The following is a 10,304-nucleotide window of genomic DNA, read 5'->3' as shown; positions in this document are numbered from 1 at the left end:
TCTTTCTAGACTGCTTTCCTCACATCACTTACTCTCTAAATGATATCCATTATTCAATGCCAAGTTCAGATATGCTCCCAGAAGCCTCTAGCTCTTGCCTGCATGGATTTAATGTGCTTTTCCATGTGCCTCCTTCATGTTCTGTGGGAATCACTGCTTCTCACCACAGTTTGGAATTACTGAGGGAAGTTGTCTTATTATGCATAAACATTGACAAATTCATCTGTGTGTGGAATAGAAAAGAGAGAAGCAAAGAGGAAGTGAGAGACTGTATTTCCAGTGATTCTGCTCATCTGATCACATATGAGGAGGGTGAATTGGGAACCCAAACCTTCTATTCCTTCAATCTAGTTTTGTTCCAGTATCCTCTGCAAGTAAGCAAAATATGATTCTAATATATTAAAAATGGTCTTTTTCCATACCACATGACCTATAAATGCAACCCACATAGTCATTTGGGTTTTCACCCCAGAATCTGGCTGCTGTCTAAAGTGTGACTCTTTTTTTTTTTTTTAAGTTTATTTATTTATTTTGAGAGAGGGAGAAAGAATCCCAAGCAGGCTCCACACTGTCAGTGCAGAGCCATGAACTGTGAAATCATGACCTGAGCTGAAAAGAAGAGTTGGGCGCTTAACCGACTGAACCACCCAGGTGCCTCTAAAGTGTGACTGTTTGTATTTACGTCATCTCCTTGAGCTAACCTGCATTATGCTACGATTAATTTTCTGCAATCCAAGGTCCCCACAGCTAGTCCTGTTCCCTAGAGTTGCAGGAGCTGTTCACAGCGCCCTCTGCCGACCACAGAGCGACTGCTTGGTCTGAGGACCAAGGCCAATCCGGTTTCTTTCCCTTACAGGGTTGTCTCCTGCCATTGACTTCTTATTTTCTAGTGGATGGTCTTTTTTTTCTTTTTCACGTTTATTTATTTTTGAGAGAGAGAGCGAGAGAGCACGAGCTGGGGAGCGGCAGAGAGAGAGAGAGAGGGAGACACAGAACCCGAAGCAGGCTCCAGACTCTGAGCTGTTAGCACAATGCAGGGTTTAAACCATCAACCATGAGATCATGACCTGAGCTGAAGTCGGTTTCTCAACCGACTCAGCCACCTACGCGCCCCTCTAGTGGGTGGTCTTTTGATTTGCAGCAAACTTCTTTTTAAAAAATTGAACATGATATGATTGTAATGGCTGAAGTTTTCCCATGATGCTAAAATGGAAATATTTCTGAAACCCGTGGTAGTAATTTAGGAATGTATGGGGAGGTCCACTTCTACATCCAGAAAATCCATTGATGGAACTACAATAAAGCACACAGAGACAATGTGAACTCCAGCCCCTGATGGCAAGGAGTTTTAGGTAATAACTTAAGATGTCCAGAAAGCACACCCAAGAGGACTGGGATATAATATTACCCTGGTACTCCAGTTTCCAGGGAGTTCTCTCTTCTGATGAGCGGAATTAGTGTGTATGCTGAATCAATGAAATTTCTCCACGTTCTGAGTCTGGGTGACAAGACAAGAGCAGGGTCATTGACAAACAGGAAGACTGCTCGGTGGTAACTGTGATGACGGTTCAGCTTCATATGCTTTGGAATGGAAGTGGAGATGTTTGGTGGAAATCTAGAATGTTAGATTGACCTTAATGTCTGGAGGGTGGGAGAGCTGATCTAGAGAGGAAGCAGGAACATCTCCTCTCCCTATTCCCCATCATTTCACCCTAATCCTGAATATGTGTATCTGATTTCTGAGGAGTGGGGAGACCTGTTACAGATTAAATTTCTGTGTGTGCGTGTGTGTGTGATCAGCCCTTTAGTGCTGAGAGTCAAAAAGGAGGAACAGAACAGCAAGAGCACTGGGAAAGATGGAGAAGGGGCACAAGGAGGAAAATGGTCAGAGCTCTGATTGGTAAAATGGCCAATGCCTGAATCCACAAGAATTCCTGAATGTGGTCTGGACGGCAATGCCACATGTGACCAGGAGAAGGTCTACCGTACACAGGCAACTGGCCAGTGCCACAGTCAGGAACCCAACCACAGGGTGCAGCCCAATGAAGCCTTTTGGGATGCCAACCCCTTAGTGAGAAGTTCCATGTTATTACCACCTTCTGCCTGTGATTGCATCAGAATTCCGCAAGGAGGCACTGCTCACCAACCTTTCCTGTCGTTGAGACTGCTGGACAATTAATTCACAAGCTCCAGTGCTTTTCACTTAGATTTGGCTGTCAGTGTTGTTACTGCCCTCTTTACTTTCAGTAGACGTCCCTCATCAAGTGTCCAGCTGCTCTGTAAAGCAGGACTGGGACTGCAAGGCCACCTGCTGGGGACAGACAGGGATAGGTTGCCCCAACCACCTCTTATAGATGATGACACAAATAGTAGGGAGGCTGTTTTCTGGACAGACTGTCCCCTGCTAGGAGCCTGAGTGTCCTTCCGTCCCAGGAAAGAGGTTAAGAGGCAGCGTGGGCCCACAGGATTGGGTGTCCTTGAGGAGAGAGATTGGAGAGATCAAATGACATTTGATGAATGTCAGAGCCCCAGGAAGGGAAGCCAGTTGTGGTACTATGGGAATGAGGAGCAGCCTAAGGGTAAGGAAGTTTTCCTTTGCTGCTGTAGGTAACCTAGTAAACCAAGAGAAATACCAAAATAGACACAAAGAGATCAAATCTTAAAATCTTTGGTTCCCCTCCCCCCAGGCAAAGAGCTGTACAATATTAACAAAGGGAAGGAGTATTTCTTTTTTTTATAAAGTACATTTTCCTAGCTCTGCAAGGAAATTGACAAGATAGTAATACCTCTCACATTTCATGGAATTCATAATTTGACTGGTCTAGAGACTGGTAACCATTTATAAAAATTATTCTTGAGAATAAGGGTCTCAAGAACTGCTGGGAAAATAATAGGAGGAAAAAAAAAAAGAACAATGGAGTTTTTGTTAATAGCAAGTGTCTGGTTACAATATAAGGAATGAAAGATATCCAAATAGATATTAGGCCAGTCCTAAGAAATCTTTCTGTATATGACTTTTAAACCAACGTCTTAAAAGTTGTATCAATACTTGCTAAACAAATAGAACAGATTATACAAAATTATAGTTTCACTTAATACTCTTGATTATGGTGAGGCGCCAGGGTGGCTCAGTTGATTAAGCGTCTGACTCTTGATTTCGGCTCAGCTCATGATCCCAGGGTTATGGGATCGAGCTTCACGTCTGGCTCTGTGCTGAGCATGGAGCTGGCTTAAGATTCTCTTTCTCTCTGTCCATCTCCCCCACTTGTGCTCTACCAAAAAAAACAAACAAAACTCTTGATTATGGTAAGTACTTGGACAAGTTAAATATGTTTTAAATAGGTGTTAAATATGGTTTAAAAGAAATCCATTGCATATATCTAGAAAAGGGCTTGTATTCAGAATATTAAAGAATTTCCATAGATCGATTTTAAAAGGCAGGTAACCCAGTGGGAAAAAGAGCTGGATGCCCCACAAAAGAGGATATCCCAAGGGTCAATAAGCATATTAGTCAACAAGGAAATGCACATTAAAACTACAATGAGATATAAACACATGACTATCAGAATGGCCAAAACCAAAAAAGATAATACCAAATTTTGGCACTGATGTAGAACAACTGGAATTCTCATACACTATCAGTGGGACAGCTACTCTGGAAAATCATTTAGCAGTGTCTACTAAGGCTGAAAATATGCATATGCTGTGACCAGCAACTCCACTCCTAGTGTATACATGTTCACCAAAAGACAAATTCACAAATGTTATAGCTGGACTCTTCATGATAGCCCCAAACTGGAAGCAATCGAATGGATAAACAATTTATGGACTTGTCAAAAATTGGAATACCATACAGCAATGGGAATGAACCAGCTATCCCTACATGCAACAACATGGATAGATGTCACCAACATAACACTGAGTCAAAGAAGCCAGACACAAAAGGGTACATTCTGTGTGGTTCCACTTACATAAGGTTCAAAACACACACTAATCCACGGTGTTAGAATCAAGACAGTTGTTATCCTTGTAGGGAGTTTGGTAGCAGTGATTGGAAGGGAGCCCAGGAGGGCTCCTAGGTGGCTTGTCACACTCCATTTCTTGGTCTGGGAGCTGATTGCACAGTTGTGAAAATTTATCAAGGTATGCATTTGTGACTTACAGATTCCATGTGTATAGTATACTCCAATTTTTAAAAAGACTCTGATCTTATAACAATATGAGTAAAGTGCCAAAAAAGCCATTTTAGCTCATGTAAGGATTGGATTTTCTGATAAGCCTAATTAATTGAAATTTCCAAATTCCTTACACTGTGCTTGTTTTACAGCCATTGAAATTGTTAACGCTAAAAATATAAGACTATGTAGATATAACCATGGGGTCTCAGCTAAATTTAATTATAATAACAAGTATAGTATGTAAACCTCAGGCAATGTTGTAAACCATGTGGAACCACAGAATTACGTTGCTTGCATTACCTGAGTAATATTTAGCTTGTGTATTTAATACCAACAGCTATTCATTTAGTAGTTAATGTCAATTTAAATCATAATTCCAAGATAACCAATTAACTTTAAGAGCTAGGCATATTAATCTAAAATAATTAATAAATGAATTTTTGGTTATCTGAAAAAAAATTAAGTAATTAAAAGAAGTAGCTTGAGACAATACAAATACTTGGAGATTGCACAATATATTTTACAACCAGTCACAAAGACCAAATAAATGTAGGGTTCCATCTACATGAAATGTCCAGAACAGGCAAATTTATAGAGACAGAAAGTAGGGTAGGGGTGGGTGTTCGTTGAAATGAGGGGTGCCTGCCGTTGGCACAAAGTTCCTTTTGGGGTGGATGAAAACGCTCTGAAATTAATTGTTGGTAATGGCTACATGACTCTGAACATACTAAAAGCCATTGAAGTACACTTTCTTTTCTTTTCTTTTTTAAGTTTATTTATTTGTTATGTGTGTGTGTGAGAGAGAGAGAGAGAGAGAGAGAGAGAGAGAGAGAGAGAGAATCCCAAGGAGGCTCTGCACTGTCAGCACAAAGCCCAATGCAGGGCTTAATCTCACCAGAGATCATGACCTGAGCTGAAATCAATAGTCAGAGGCTTGGGGCACCTGGGTGGCTCAGGTTGAGCATCCGACTTCAGCTCAAGTCATGATCTCACAGTTTGTGGATTTGAGCCCCATATCGAGCTCTGTGCTGACAGCTCAGAGCCTGGAGCCTGCTCCAGATTCTGTGTCTCCCTCTCTCTGCCCCTCCCCTGCTAGCACTCTGTCTCTCTGTCTGGCTCTCAAAAATGAATAAAACGTTAAAAATTAAAGCAAACAAACAAACAAACATTAAAAACAAATCGTTGAAGGCTTAACCGACTAAGCCCCCCAGGCACCCCTAAAGTACACTTTAAATGAGTGAATTGTATGTTATATAAATTATCAATAAATTGTATGCTATATAAAAAATCATGCTATGCTATGTAAAAAATCAATAAACCTGTTTAAAAGTTGTTTTCAGATACTCTTGTATGTATGAAATGTACTTTTTGCCTCATAGTCAAGTTACAAGAATAAAATTAATGCAGTAAAATTGTCTTAACATATACTTCACAAGGATAATTTCATTTTTTAAACCAAAATTTAAAGCTTTAAACAATATTGTACCTATCATTATTTAGTACACTTATTTATATTTAATTTTTTTTTTAATGTTTATTTTATTTCTGAGAGAGACAGAGCACGAGCAGGGGAGGGGCAGAGACAGAGGGAGACACAGAACCGGAAGCAGGCTCTAGGCTCCGAGCAGTCAGCAAAGAACCCGACTCGGGGCTCGAATTCACAAACTGTGTGAGATCATGATCTGAGCAGAAGTCAGACGCTCAACCAACTGAGCCACCCAGGTGCCCCTAGTACACTTATTTAAAATATATATGTAATGAGGCATATTAGTACACTTAATGAGGTATATTTAGTAGACTTATTTAAAATACACATGTAATAGGTATATCAAAATTAATTAAATAATTGGGACGCTTATATATAATAGAGTATTAATAATGCAACTTAGTACACTGATCACATGCCTGACCGTGTGTATATATAGTCGTGAGTCAGTGTGAGGTAGTGAAATACATTTTTATTTTTCCTTTGTATAGATGACAGAAATTTTTTGCTGTAACTTCCAAAATGTAGACTATTAAAAGAACCCATTAACTTCCATGAAGTTTTTAGAGATATAAAATCTGCAAACAATGATAGGCAAACAATCTGAATCTCCCCTTATAGCAAGATTGTAATAAAACTTTAAATGGTCCTAACTAAAGTGTCAGAAGTGTTTTCTTTGGGGCACCTGGGTGGCTCAGTCAGTTAAGCATCTGACTCTTGATCTCAGCTCAGGTCATGACCTCATGCATGGTTTGTGAGTTGGAGCCCTGCATTGGGCTCTGCACCTACAGGCAGAGCCTGCTTGGGATTCTCTCTGCTTCTCTTTCTGCCCCTCCCCTGCTCATGAGCACACATGCACTCTTTCTCTCTCTCTCACAAATAAATAAATAAACATTAAAAAAAAAAAAAAAGTGTTTCCTTTAATGCTGGTGCCAACTGTATGCTATGTAGTTCCCCTGAAAGAATACTTGCTTGTGAAAGGTGATAACAACAAAATTCAGATAGATTAATACACAAGGCTTTCTTACCAAATGGTTAGTCATTCCTCACATTAGTTAGCAATTAATTTTCAAACGAAGCTATTCCTACAGGGCTGTCTATGGGAATGATTAAACTTCACATGTCCCATATAATTAAAATAAAAGGCTGAGAGACTGATTTTATTCTGCTTACTCTTGGACTTTGATTTAGTCAGGAACTGAAGGAGATAACTGGTTAGACTGTAACCAGGAGCAAAAGGTCATAGACAGAAAAGTGAGGATTATAAAGAAGGGTCAGCAACATAGAAAGTTTCAAATGCTTATAGCTAAGATGAAAGTGGTGGCTGCAGAATGTCCTCTCTTGGAGAAAGTACATACTTTGTTCCATTGCTGTACACCAGTCTGCCCAAACTTCCAATACTTTGCAAATGTTCCTGAAATGCTTCCAGCAAGTTATGGATCTGTTGAAAAAGAATTTGCACTCTTATATCATTTTACTTCAGCATAAAGATGGCTTCCCTTTGGATACCCATCTCCCTTCTCAACCACCATCTTGCAGATGGAGGCATCAAGTCAGTGCTTAAGCACCAGTAATTTTGGACTTAATTGCCCTACCTTTTCAAAAAAATGCCCCACTGATTCTACTATATGTTTCCTTCCTCCAGGTTTAATATAAAAATTGGCCCCTAGAAGAAATATGTGGTTCTGTTGGTATCATAATTTAACCCCTTCCCAGATCTTGAACATTTCATCCTTATCCATCCATCTCAGCTCCCATGTGTTGTCATTTCCTTACATCACTACTTTTAGATTTCCTTTGCTTACTTTTTATTTATTTATTTATTTATTTATTTATTTATTTATTTATTTATTTAGAGAGTGCTTGTGTATGAGTGGGAGAGGATCAGAGGGAGAGAGAATCCTAAGCAGGCTCAATGCCCAGAGCAGGGCTTGATCTCACCACTGTGAGATCATGACCTGAGCCAAAATCAAGAGTCCATCGCTTAACCAACTGAACCACCCAGATGCCCCTAGATTTCATTTTATGTTCCATTAAGTTTTCTTTACTGAGAAGAGAATGTGCTGCTATTGGGGACTTTCCAGAATTATTGTTTGAACTGAATTATTCAATTGGCTTCTGAGTATGTGATGCTTATGAAAATGGAGGTAAAAACAAACAAGGGCTTGTCTGCCCTTCCTGGCATCAGCTGATGATAGATGGCCCACTCCAAGGAGCAGAACAGGCTGACCTGGAAATACAGAGCAGTCTCCACCACCTTGATGCTTCTGCTGGCTGTCAGCCTCGAGGGCATCATATCTTCAGTGTGAGAAGCAGGAGACTGAGGGCAGGAAGATGCTTATCCTTAGACCCTGGAGCAGGGCAGGACCCTACCTGGTACCTTAACCCTGGGCTGAGATTAAAGTGCCCTGAGCAGAGGAGTCAAGACCCTAGACAACTCAGTGTGTATTTTTCTATTTTCACCACCCGTTGTTATTAGGAAAAAAGTCCTTTTTCATGGTGGGTTTTTTTTTTTTAACATTTTTTTTTTAAAGTATCAAGAGTCTGATGCTCAACCAACTGAGCCACCCAGGAGCCCCTCTTTTTCTTTGTTTTGTTTTTGTTTTAAAACAGAAAAGCTAACTGGTTGGGCCAGGGGAAAATCTCCTGAGTTTAAAGGACCTGTGTTTTGTCATCACATAATTGGCTCCTCTTGATAACAATTTCTAAAATACCTTTCTTTTTTACTTCTTTTTGAAGCTTATACAGTTTGATAAGAAAAAAGAGGTCCACATGACAAGCTCAGGGGTGCATGGCTGATTGTAGCAAGGATGAACAGGATTAGAACTTAGTTCTTCTAATGCTATGGTATTCACTTATTCAGCAGTTATTAGCCACAAATAATGTATGTATTAGTTACAGTACTAGCTAGATTTTTGTAGTGAAGAGATCCCAAGCACAGTGCCTCGACCTCGAATCATGTCAAAGTTTACTTCTCTCACATAGAACACTCCAGAGGTAGTCAGTTGGTCCAGGGAAGGTAGGCTGCTCTGCTCCATGAGGTCATTCAAGGAGCCAGATTCCTTTATCTCATTGCCTGGGTCCAAAAACTTTCTCTGTAAAGGGCCAAAGAGTAAACATTTAGGCTTTGCAGGGTATACTCATTGTCACAACTGCTTGATTTTGCTAATGTAGTGTGAAAGCAGCCATAGACATTATGTAAGCAAATGGCATGGCCATGTTCCAATAAAACTTTATTTACAAAAATAAGCCGCAGGTCAAATTTGGCTCATAGTTGTAATATAATGACCTCTGTCCTTAAATGTCCTATTCACCATTTTATCTGTATTCAAGACAATGGAAAGAAGTAGATGGGTTGAAATTTTTCTTCTGAAAACAAGATCCATAGATAAAAAATACTGTGACATAGTCACACAATGGAATACTATGTAGATAAGAATGAATGAACCACAACTATACACAATAACATGGATAAATGCTATAAGTTTAATGCTGAGCCAAAGAAGCCAGACACAAAAGATTGCGTACTTGATTGATTCAATTTACATAAAGTATAAAACTAAGCCAAACTAATCTATGGTATTAGAAGTCAGAATAGTGGTTGCCTTTGGGGGGGATAGTGACAAGAAGTGGACACAAGAAGACTTCTGAGTTCTGGCAATGCTTTATTTCTTAAGGCCCCCGTGACATTCCTCCAAGACAGACAGGGAGGATAGTGGAAGATTGAGGTCAAGGAGTCACTCCAGGGACCCAAACTGGAGTAGCTATCCAGCTCACACACATGGTTATGCAATGGGCATGAGATTTGAGCCACCCAAGATACCTCACCCCCCGGCCATAACAACTGATCCAAAACATGGATATATGATCAGGGCCAGGACAAATAGAGCCCTTTTTCAGGAATTGCCAAACTGGATCTGAGAAAAGGGACTTCCTTCCCTTCCATCCATAAAGATATGAGCGTGGATTTCCTGCAGCCTGGTCCAGGTTCTTGGAGATGACTAGCCTGTGGGAACAAGGAGCCTGATATCCAGAAAGAAGCAGGGAGAGAGCTGAAGAGAAAAAGAGCTAAGGATCTTCAGGCTCTTGGTTCCAGCTATCCCTAAGGTCAGCTCCACCCTGCCTTTCCCAGTTATATGAGCCAATAAATTCCTTTTGAATTCCTTCTGTGCTTAAGAGAATTAGTGTTGAGTTCCTCTCTCATGAAAACTATCATCTGCCTTTCTCCTCAAAATGCACGCTGAATCAGAGCACTTCTTATTGTCTCCATGGTCACTATCCTAATCCAAACCACTGCTGTCTCTTGCCGGGATGAATGCAACAGTCTTCTAGTTCCTCTTTTGCTCTTTTACAATCCATTCTCCACCCAGCAGGCCAAGTGATCTTAGATAAATGTCAGCCAGACCACGTGATTTCTCATCTCACCCAAACCCATCCTGTTTTACAAAGCTCTGCATAATCCGCTTCTAACTTTATCTCTGGTCACTTCCCCTTATCACTATCTCTCAACTCCTTTACCCCCTCCCCCATTTTTTTCCTCAAACTCATTATGCTCATTATTTCTTCAGTGCCTTTGCACCTGCTGTCCCAGATCTTTGCACGGGCCTTGGCATTCAGTTTTTAGCATAGTCATATAGGAA

The sequence above is a fragment of the Leopardus geoffroyi genome, chromosome B3, assembly GCF_018350155.1.
Source record: "Leopardus geoffroyi isolate Oge1 chromosome B3, O.geoffroyi_Oge1_pat1.0, whole genome shotgun sequence".
Lineage (NCBI taxonomy): Eukaryota > Metazoa > Chordata > Mammalia > Carnivora > Felidae > Leopardus > Leopardus geoffroyi.
The sequence above is the reverse complement of the archived record's forward strand: the minus strand, read 5'-3'. Positions refer to the sequence as shown.